This window comes from Somniosus microcephalus, chromosome 6, assembly GCF_052327205.1.
Source record: "Somniosus microcephalus isolate GS21.2 chromosome 6, FLI_Smic_1.0, whole genome shotgun sequence".
NCBI classification, from domain to species: domain Eukaryota; kingdom Metazoa; phylum Chordata; class Chondrichthyes; order Squaliformes; family Somniosidae; genus Somniosus; species Somniosus microcephalus.
The window spans coordinates 10,221,605-10,231,302 of record NC_140992.1 but is presented as its reverse complement, the minus strand read 5'-3'; positions in this window follow the sequence as shown (position 1 = coordinate 10,231,302).

Genomic DNA, 9,698 nt, shown 5'->3' with positions numbered 1-9,698 from the left:
CCTATCTTCTATGTTTCTATGAATGCTCTTTCCCAGTATAACAATTTTCCTTCTGCTCAGTGGGTAGCACTCTCTCGCCTCCAGCTCAGAAGGTTGTGGGTTTAAGACTCACTCCAGGAATTGAGCACTGAATCGGGGCTGACATTTCAGTGCAGCGCTGAGGGAGTGCTGCATTGTTGGAGGTGCCGTCCTTTAGATGAGATGTTCAACAGAGAAAGGGAGAACTTGCATTTATATAGCGCCTTTCACAACCACAGGACGTCCCAAAATGCTTGACAGACAATTAAATACTTTTGAAGTGCAGTCACTGTTGTAGTGTAGGAAACACGGCAGCCAATTGGTGCACAGCAAGCTCCCACAAACAGCAATGAAACAGGTAATCTGTTTAAGTTATGTTGGTTGAGAGATAAATATCAGCCAGGACAGCAGGGAGAACTCCCCTGCTCTATCTCGAAATAGTGGCCATGGCACCTTTAACGTACACCTGAGATGGCAAACGGGTCCTCGGTTTAACGTCTCATCCGAAAGACGGCACCTCCGACAGTGCAACGCTCCCGCAGTACTGCACTGGGAGTGTCAGCCTAGATAATGTACTCACGTCTCTGGAGTGGGACTTGAACCACTCAGAGGCAAGGGTGCTACCAACTGTGCCACAGCTAACACCTTGCACCACAGACACCCTGTCTGCCTATTCAGGTGGGTGTAAAAGATCCTGTGGCATTATTTGAGGGGTGGGGGGCTGGGGAGGTGGGAGGTAGGGGGTGGGGAGGTAGGGGGTTGGGGAGGTGAGGGGGTGGGGTGTGAGGGGGTGGGAAGGTAGGGGGGTGGGGAGGTGAGGGGGTGGGGGGTTGGGAGAGGTTGGGGGGGATGTAGGGGGTTGGGGAGGTGAGGGGTGGGGGGGGTGAGGGGGAAGTGGGGAGGTGAGGGGGTGGGGAGGTCATAGAGTCATAGAGTTTTACAGCACAGAAAGAGGCCCTTCGGCCCATCGTGTCTGCGCCGCCGCCCAGAGGTGGGGGTGGGGAGATGGGGGGGTGGGGAGGTGGGGTGGGGGATGTGAGGGGGTGGAGAGGTGGGGGTGGGGTGGGGAGTTTGGGGGGGTGGGGAGATGGGGAGGTGGGGTGGGGGGTTGGGGATGTGAGGGGGTGGAGAGGTGGGGGTGGGGTGGGGAGTTTGGGGGGGTGGGGAGGTGGGGTGGGGGGTTGGGGATGTGAGGGGGGTGGGGGTGGAGAGTTGGGGGTGGGGTGGGGAGTTTGGGGGGTGGTGGGGGTTGGGGGAGGTGGAGTTGGGGAGGGGGTGGTGGGGGGGGTTAGGGGTTGGGCGTCGGGTGGAGGTTTAGGGAGAGAATTCCAGAGTTTAGGGTGTAGGTAGCTGAAATATGATCCTGGATGGTGCAGAAAGTGGAGTGTCGTTTCTGACTTTTGCCCTGATGCAACCTAAGTGATGGTTGGTCCCACACCTTAATAGGGCAACATTACTGAAGCATTTTATTATGAAGATGCTCTATAAATGCTAGCATTTCTGAGCCCTCACTATTTTTGAGATTCCATCGCCCACCGGCTCCGTGCGATCACATTGACTTCCGCATTCTGTCCCAACGGAGCAGGAATTCCCTGTGTGGGCTGAGATGGTAAAATATCTTCTTCTGTTCCATGTTTCTTGAGAAAGGTAAGCATATTCCAAAAGGGCATGAAATACTGAAGAGTGTCTTGAGAATTTATTTATGATGTCGCTACACATGGCAGGACAATTCTTCCCCCCTTCCGCCCCCATACCCACCTCCTCCCACCTTGATTTAATTCCTCCCACCCCTGCGCTGTTTCTAATGCTTTCGCATTAGATTCCTGCCCTGATTGCAGCAAAATAGCATGTTGACAGGAACTTGATGCACTAAGTGGTGCTCTAAAAATAAGGCAGAGAATGAGGTTACATTTCAGCCACTCCTCGGTGCCAGGCAGTCTCACTTCGTACTGATGATAAGGCAAGTCCAGGAGCACTGCCTGACTTGTTTCCAGAGCAAAGCAGAGTGAGACCCCCTCCAGAGTCAGGAGAGGCCCCAACTCCGGATATAGAATTACACAGAATTCACAGCACAGAAACAGGCCATTCGGCCCAACGGGTCTGTGCCGGTGTTTCTGCTCCACACGAGCCTCCTCCCACCCCTCTTCATCTCACCCTATCAGCATATCCTTCTATTCCTTTCTCCCTCATGTGTTTATCTAGCTTCCCCTTAAATGCATTTATGCAATTCACATCAACCACTCCCTGTGGTAGAGAGTTCCATATTCTAACCAGGAAGTTTCTCCTGAATTCCCTATTGGATTTATTAGTGACTATCTTATATTTATGGCCCCTAGTTTTGGTCTCCCTCACAAGTGGAAACATCTTCTTTATGTCTACCCTATCAAACTCCTGAACAATTTAAGACCTCTATCAGGTCTCCCCTCAACTTTCTCTTTCCTATAGAAGAGAGCCCCAGCCTGTGTGGTAAACCACTGTATTGTATATTGCCACCTCTGGGTGGCGCTGTGTATGGAGGCATGCCTCAGCTGACTCCACCCACCACTGTGTGGGTTTCGTTCAGACTTGTTCAGTCACTCACGAAGAAGCATGGTCTCTTCTTAGCTAATAAAAGCCTTATTCATCTCTTCTTTCGACTCATCATCTCTTCTTCGACTCATCACCTTTTATGAAGTAATTGATAAGCGTATCAATTTTATTAGCTAAAAGTTAAATGGCGACACCTGAGGAGCAACAACAGCAACGGATACAGCAGACATTGCTGAGAGCCCTCAGACCACCACGCCTGGACCTCGACCCTCAAGATGTGGGTGCATCAGCCAAGTTTGAACACTGGCTGAGCTGCTTTGAATCCTTCCTCGCAATCTCACAGGTTACAGAGGAGGATCACAAACTGAAAATTTTGACCGCCCAGGTGAGCCATCAAGTATATATGCTAATCCGGGACTCTAATACGTACGTGGCGGCCCTCGAGCTACTAAAAGGGCAATATACGTGCCCAGTGAACACAATTTACGCCCGACACCTCTTGGGATCCCGCAGGCAGCAACCGGGAGAATCGGTAGGGGCATTTGCACGGGCGCTACTGGCACTCTGCAGAGACTGCGATTGTAAAGCGGTAACGGCTGTGGAGCACGCGCAGGGACTCGCCTGTGATGCCTTCGTCAGGGGCCTCCAGTCAGACCACACCCGGCAGAGACTGCTAGAAAGCAAGGAACCCGACCTGAAGACGGCCATTGCCCTTGCGCTCTCGTTAGAGGAGGCCCACCGAAACCTCGAGGCATACCCCCGTAACGGCGCCGAGACATGGCAATCGAAACCGTGGGACACGGGACCGCCGCCCCCGGCACCAACCGCTGCAGCGACCCAACCGAGACAGCAGCCTCCGGTAAGAACTGCTTCGATGCCCAGTAACCAGGCCCAAAAATGCTATTTCTGTGGCCAGTTAAAACATCCCAGAGCGCACTGCCCAGCTAAGACAGCTACCTGCTCGGGCTGCGGGAAGAAAGGCCATTACGCTAACGCCTGCAAGGGGAAGCCAGCCAGCAGCGCAGCGTGCGGGCCGTGGGAGCAGCCATCTTATCCGCCATTTTGTGTACCCCCGGCCGCATGGCATCCGCCGCCATCGTATCCAACGCACTCAACCGCCATTTCGTCACCGGAACCGACCACCGTCTCGGCGGATGACTATAGTGACTCACTAAGCCACATACTGGCCTCCGTGACGCTGGATCAAGGCCACCCTCACCATCTATCCAGCTCCATGATGGATATCGCGGTAAACGGCCGCGCCACCAGTTGCCTGATCGACAGCGGGAGCACAGAGAGTTTCGTCCACCCCGACACGGTACGTAGCCACTCCCTCACGATTCTGCCAACGCACCATCGCATTTCTATGGCGTCCAAGTCCCAGTCAATGGACATCAGCGGCTACTGTGTGGTGACCCTGTCAGTAGGGGGCACTGAATATCAAAAATTTAAACTGCTAGTCCTGCCCCGTCTTTGCGCTGCCGTCCTGCTAGGGTTGGATTTTCAGTGCCACCTTAAGAGTGTCACACTAGCATACGGTGGACCCCTCCCCCCACTCACAGTCTGCAACCAACAACTTTTAAATCGCCCGCTGCAAACCACCTGCAGCCTTTCCACATTAAAAGTCCCCCCCCCTCCCCTGTTCGCTAACCTCACCCGCGACTGTAAACCCATCGCTACCAAAAGCAGGCGGTACAGTGCCGGGGACAGAGCTTTTATCAGCTCTGAGGTGGAGCGGCTCTTGAAGGAGGGCATTATCGAAGGTAGCACTAGCCCCTGGCGAGCCCAGGTTGTAGTCGTTAAAACCACTGCAAAACGCCGCATGGTAATCGACTACAGCCAAACCATAAACCGGTACACCCAGCTGGACGCGTACCCCCTCCCTCGCATATCTGATATGGTCAATCAGATTGCGCAATACAAAGTATTCTCCACCATCGACCTTAAGTCAGCGTACCACCAGCTGCCCATCCGCCATGAGGACCGCCAGTATACTGCCTTCGAGGCAAACGGCCGCCTCTACCACTTCCTTAGGGTCCCCTTCGGCGTCACCAACGGGGTTTCGGTCTTCCAAAGGGAGATGGACCGAATGGTTGACCAGAACGCGCTGCGGGCAACCTTCCCCTATTTGGATAACGTCACCATCTGCGGCCACGACCAGCAGGACCACGACGTTAATCTAGCAAATTTCCTCCGTACGGCCCAACGGCTGAACCTAACGTACAATAAGGAAAAATGTATGTTTCACACCAAGCGCCTGGCCATCCTCGGCTGCGTGGTGGAGAACGGAGTCATCGGGCCCGACCCCGACAGAATGCGCCCCCTAATGGAGCTACCCCTTCCCCACTGCCAAAAAGCACTGAAGAGATGCCTGGGGTTTTTCTCCTACTACGCCCAGTGGGTGCCCCTCTATGCAGACAAAGCCAGGCCCCTCATCAAAGCCACCTCCTTCCCCCTGACACCAGAGGCGTGTGCAGCCTTCACTCTTATCAAGAACGATATCGCGAAGGCCGCAATGCACGCGGTGGATGAGTCCATCCCCTTCCAAGTGGAGAGCGATGCCTCCGACTTCGCCCTAGCCGCGACCCTTAACCAGGCGGGCAGACCCGTGGCCTTTTTCTCAAGGACCCTCCAGGGCCCCGAGACGAGACACTCCTCCGTCGAAAAGGAGGCCCAGGCTATTGTAGAAGCGGTGCGTCACTGGAGGCATTACCTGGCCGGGAAACGATTTACCCTGCTCACTGACCAGCGTTCAGTAGCTTTTATGTTTAATAATAAGCAGAGGGGTAAAATCAAGAACGACAAGATCTTGAGGTGGAGAATCGAACTCTCCACCTACAATTATGATATCTTGTATCGGCCAGGGAAACTCAATGAGCCCCCAGATGCCCTATCACGTGGTACATGCGCCAACGCGCAGAGTGATAGGCTGCAGTCCCTCCACAATGACCTCTGCCACCCGGGGGTCACCAGGTTTTTCCATTTTATCAAATCCCGTAACCTGCCCTACTCCATCGAGGAGGTCAGGACCATGACCAAGAGCTGCCAAATCTGCGCCGAGTGCAAACCGCACTTCTATAGGCCGGACAGAGCAAGCCTGATCAAGGCCACCCGCCCCTTCGAACGCCTGAGCGTCGATTTTAAAGGGCCCCTCCCCTCCGCTGACCGCAATGTGTACTTCCTCAACATAGTTGATGAGTACTCCCGTTTCCCCTTTGCCATCCCTTGCCCAGACATGACCAGTACCACGGTCATCAAGTGTCTGAATGACATCTTCGCTCTGTTCGGGTTCCCCAGCTATATACATAGCGACAGGGGCTCATCGTTCATGAGCGACGAACTTCGGCAGTACCTGCTAACAAGAGGTATCGCCACGAGCAGGACCACCAGTTACAACCCCCGGGGGAACGGCCAGGTGGAAAGGGAGAACGCGACGGTTTGGAAGGCAGTCCTCTTAGCACTAAAATCTAAGGGCCTTCCGACCTCCCGCTGGCAGGAGGTCCTCCCTGCAGCGCTTCACTCCATTCGGTCACTGCTTTGTACTGCCACTAATGCGACCCCTCATGAGAAAATGTTCGTTTTCCCCCGGAAGTCTACATCGGGAACCTCGCTACCGGCATGGTTGACTTCTCCTGGGCCCGTCCTACTGCGGAGGCACGTGAGGACGCATAAAACGGACCCCCTGGTCGAGCGGGTGCACCTCCTACACGCCAACCCCCAGTATGCCTGGGTGACATACCCAGACGGGCGGGAGGACACGGTCTCCATACGAGATCTCGCACCCTCGGGTACCCCTGAATTACCACCGTTATCCCCCTTACCACCGTTATCCCCCTTACCACTGTTATCCCCCACCACCCCTCCCAACCCAACCCCTGCAGACGGCATGCCAAAGCCCCAGGAATCTTCGCCAACCACCCAGACACCAGACCCGACGTCGGATGCTGCAACACCACCGCCGCCACCACGACGATCAGGACGTCAGACAAGGCCTCCTGATAGACTTAACTTGTAGTACCCTTCACCCCGCCGGACTTCACATTAAACAAGGGGTGAATGTGGTAAACCACTGTATTGTATATTGCCACCTCTGGGTGGCGCTGTGTATGGAGGCATGCCTCAGCTGACTCCACCCACCACTGTGTGGGTTTCGTTCAGACTTGTTCAGTCACTCACGAAGAAGCATGGTCTCTTCTTAGCTAATAAAAGCCTTATTCATCTCTTCTTTCGACTCATCATCTCTTCTTCGACTCATCACCTTTTATGAAGTAATTGATAACCACTCCCTGTGGTAGAGAGTTCCATATTCTAACCAGGAAGTTTCTCCTGAATTCCCTATTGGATTTATTAGTGACTATCTTATATTTATGGCCCCTAGTTTTGGTCTCCCTCACAAGTGGAAACATCTTCTTTATGTCTACCCTATCAAACTCCTGAACAATTTAAGACCTCTATCAGGTCTCCCCTCAACTTTCTCTTTCCTATAGAAGAGAGCCCCAGCCTGTTCAATCATTCCTGATGGGTATAACCTCTCAGTTCTGGTATCATCCTTCTAAATCTTTTTTGCACCTTCTCCACTGCCTCTATATCCTTTTTATAAGATGGAGACCAAATCTGTTCACAGTACTCCAAGCATGAATTTTTGGATTGGAGCAAAGGGGAAAACACACTAAAGTCGTTGTGCAAATGTAGCATAAAAATTCAATGTTCCTTATGGTGGGATCAGGGGATGCAAAGAAACTAAAAATGGCATCCATCAATTGCTGCTCTTGTACCTGTTCCTGCACCAGCCCTTCAATTGCCAATTTACCTGGTGTGTTCTGATAGCCCGTCCATCCATCCCCTCATCCTGCTCGTTCAACCCATTGCCCACTTGCCCCAAATCCATTGCCCACATGCCCCAGCTCAATGCCCACAGCCCATTTTCCACTTGCCCCAGTCCATTTCTCACTTGCCCCAGCCCATTCCTCACTTGCCCCAGACCATTACCCACTTGCCCCAGACCATTTCCCACTTACCCCACCCAGCCCATTCCTCACTTGCCTCAGCCCATTCCTCACTTGCCCCACCCAGCCCATTCCTCACTTGCCCAGACCATTTTCCAATTGCCCCAGCCCATTCCTCACTTGTCCCAGCCCATTCCTCACTTGCCCCAGCCCATTCCTCACTTGCCCCAGCCCATTCCTCACTTGCCCCTGCCCATTCCTCACTTGCCCCACCCAGCCCATTCCTCACTTGCCCCAGCCCATTCCTCACTTGCCCCACCCAGCCCATTCCTCACTTGCCCCACCCAGCCCATTCCTCACTTGCCCCACCCAGCCCATTCCTCACTTGCCCCAGCCCATTCCTCACTTGCCCCAGCCCATTCCTCACTTGCCCCAGCCCATTCCTCACTTGCCCCTGCCCATTCCTCACTTGCCCCAGCCCATTCCTCACTTGCCCCAGCCCATTCCTCACTTGCCCCAGCCCATTCCTCACTTGCCCCTGCCCATTCCTCACTTGCCCCAGCCCATTCCTCACTTGCTGCAGACCATTCACTTGCCCCAGTCCATTCCTCACTTGCCCCTGCCCATTCCTCACTTGCCCCAGCCCATTCCTCACTTGCCCCTACCCATTCCTCACTTGCCCCAGCCCATTCCTCACTTGCCCCAGCCCATTCCTCACTTGCCCCACCCTGCCCATTCCTCACTTGCCCCAGCCCATTCCTCACTTGCCCCAGCCCATTCCTCACTTGCCCCAGCCCATTCCTCACTTGCCCCTGCCCATTCCTCACTTGCCCCAGCCCATTCCTCACTTGCCGCAGACCATTCACTTGCCCCAGCCCATTCCTCACTTGCCCCTGCCCATTCCTCACTTGCCCCAGACCATTCCTCACTTGCCCAAGCCCATTCCTCACTTGCCTCAGCCCATTCCTCACTTGCCCCTGCCCATTCCTTACTATCTAACAGAAGGCAGAGAGTTGGGATAAATGGTTCATTCTCAGACTGGCAATCAGTAACTAGTGGTGTTCCACAGGGGTCAGTGCTGGGTCACCAACTCTTTACAATCTATATTAACGATTTGGAGGAGGGGACCGAGTGTAACATGTCAAAGTTTGCAGATGATACTAAGATGGGAGGGAAAGTAGTGAGTGAGGAGGACATAAAAAACCTGCAAGGGGACATAGACAGGCTAAGTAAGTGGGCAGAGATTTGGCAGATGGAATACAATACTGGAAAGTGTGAGGTTATGCACTTTGGCAGGAAAAATCATAGAGCAAGTTATTATCTTAATGGCAAGAAACTGGAAAGTACTGAAGTACAAAGGGATCTGGGGGTCCTGGTGCATGAAACTCAAAAGGTTAGTATGCAGGTGCAGCAAGTGATTAAGAAGGCCAATGGAATGTTGGCTTTCATTGCTAGGGGGATAGAATATAAAAATAGTGAGGTATTGCTTCAGTTGTACAAGGTATTGGTGAGACCACACCTGGAATACTGCGTAGAGTTTTGGTGTCCATACTTAAGAAAGGACATACTTGCTCTCGAGTCAGTACAAAGAAGGTTCACTCGGTTAATCCCGGGGATGAGGGGATGGACATATGAGGAGAGGTTGAGTAGATTGGGACTCTACTCATTGGAGTTCAGAAGAATGAGAGGCGATCTTATTGAAACATATAAGATTGTGAAGGGGTTGGATCGGGTGGATGCGGGGAGGATGTTCCCGATGATGGGTGAAACTAGAACTAGGGGGCATAGTCTTAGAATAAGGGGCTGCTCTTTCAAAACTGAGATGAGGAGGAACTACTTCACTCAGAGGGTGGTAGGTCCATGGAATATGCTGCCCCAAAAAGCTGTAGAAGCTACATCATTACATAAATTTAAAACAGAAATAGACAGTTTCCTAGAAGTAAAGGGAATTAAGGGTTACGGGGAGCGGGCAGGAATTTGGACATGAGTCTAGGTTCGGATCGGTCATGGCCCTGTGGGTAGCGGAGCGGGCCCAGGGGCCGTGTAGCCTGATCCTGCTCCTATTTCGTGTGTCTAATTCTGTTAGATTCAGGAGATGGTTCTGTGATAGTGGATTGGCGGTTAGGATCAGATCAGCCATGATCTTATTGAATGGCGGAGCAGGCTCGAGGGGCCGATTGGCCTACTCCTGCTCCTATTTCTTAT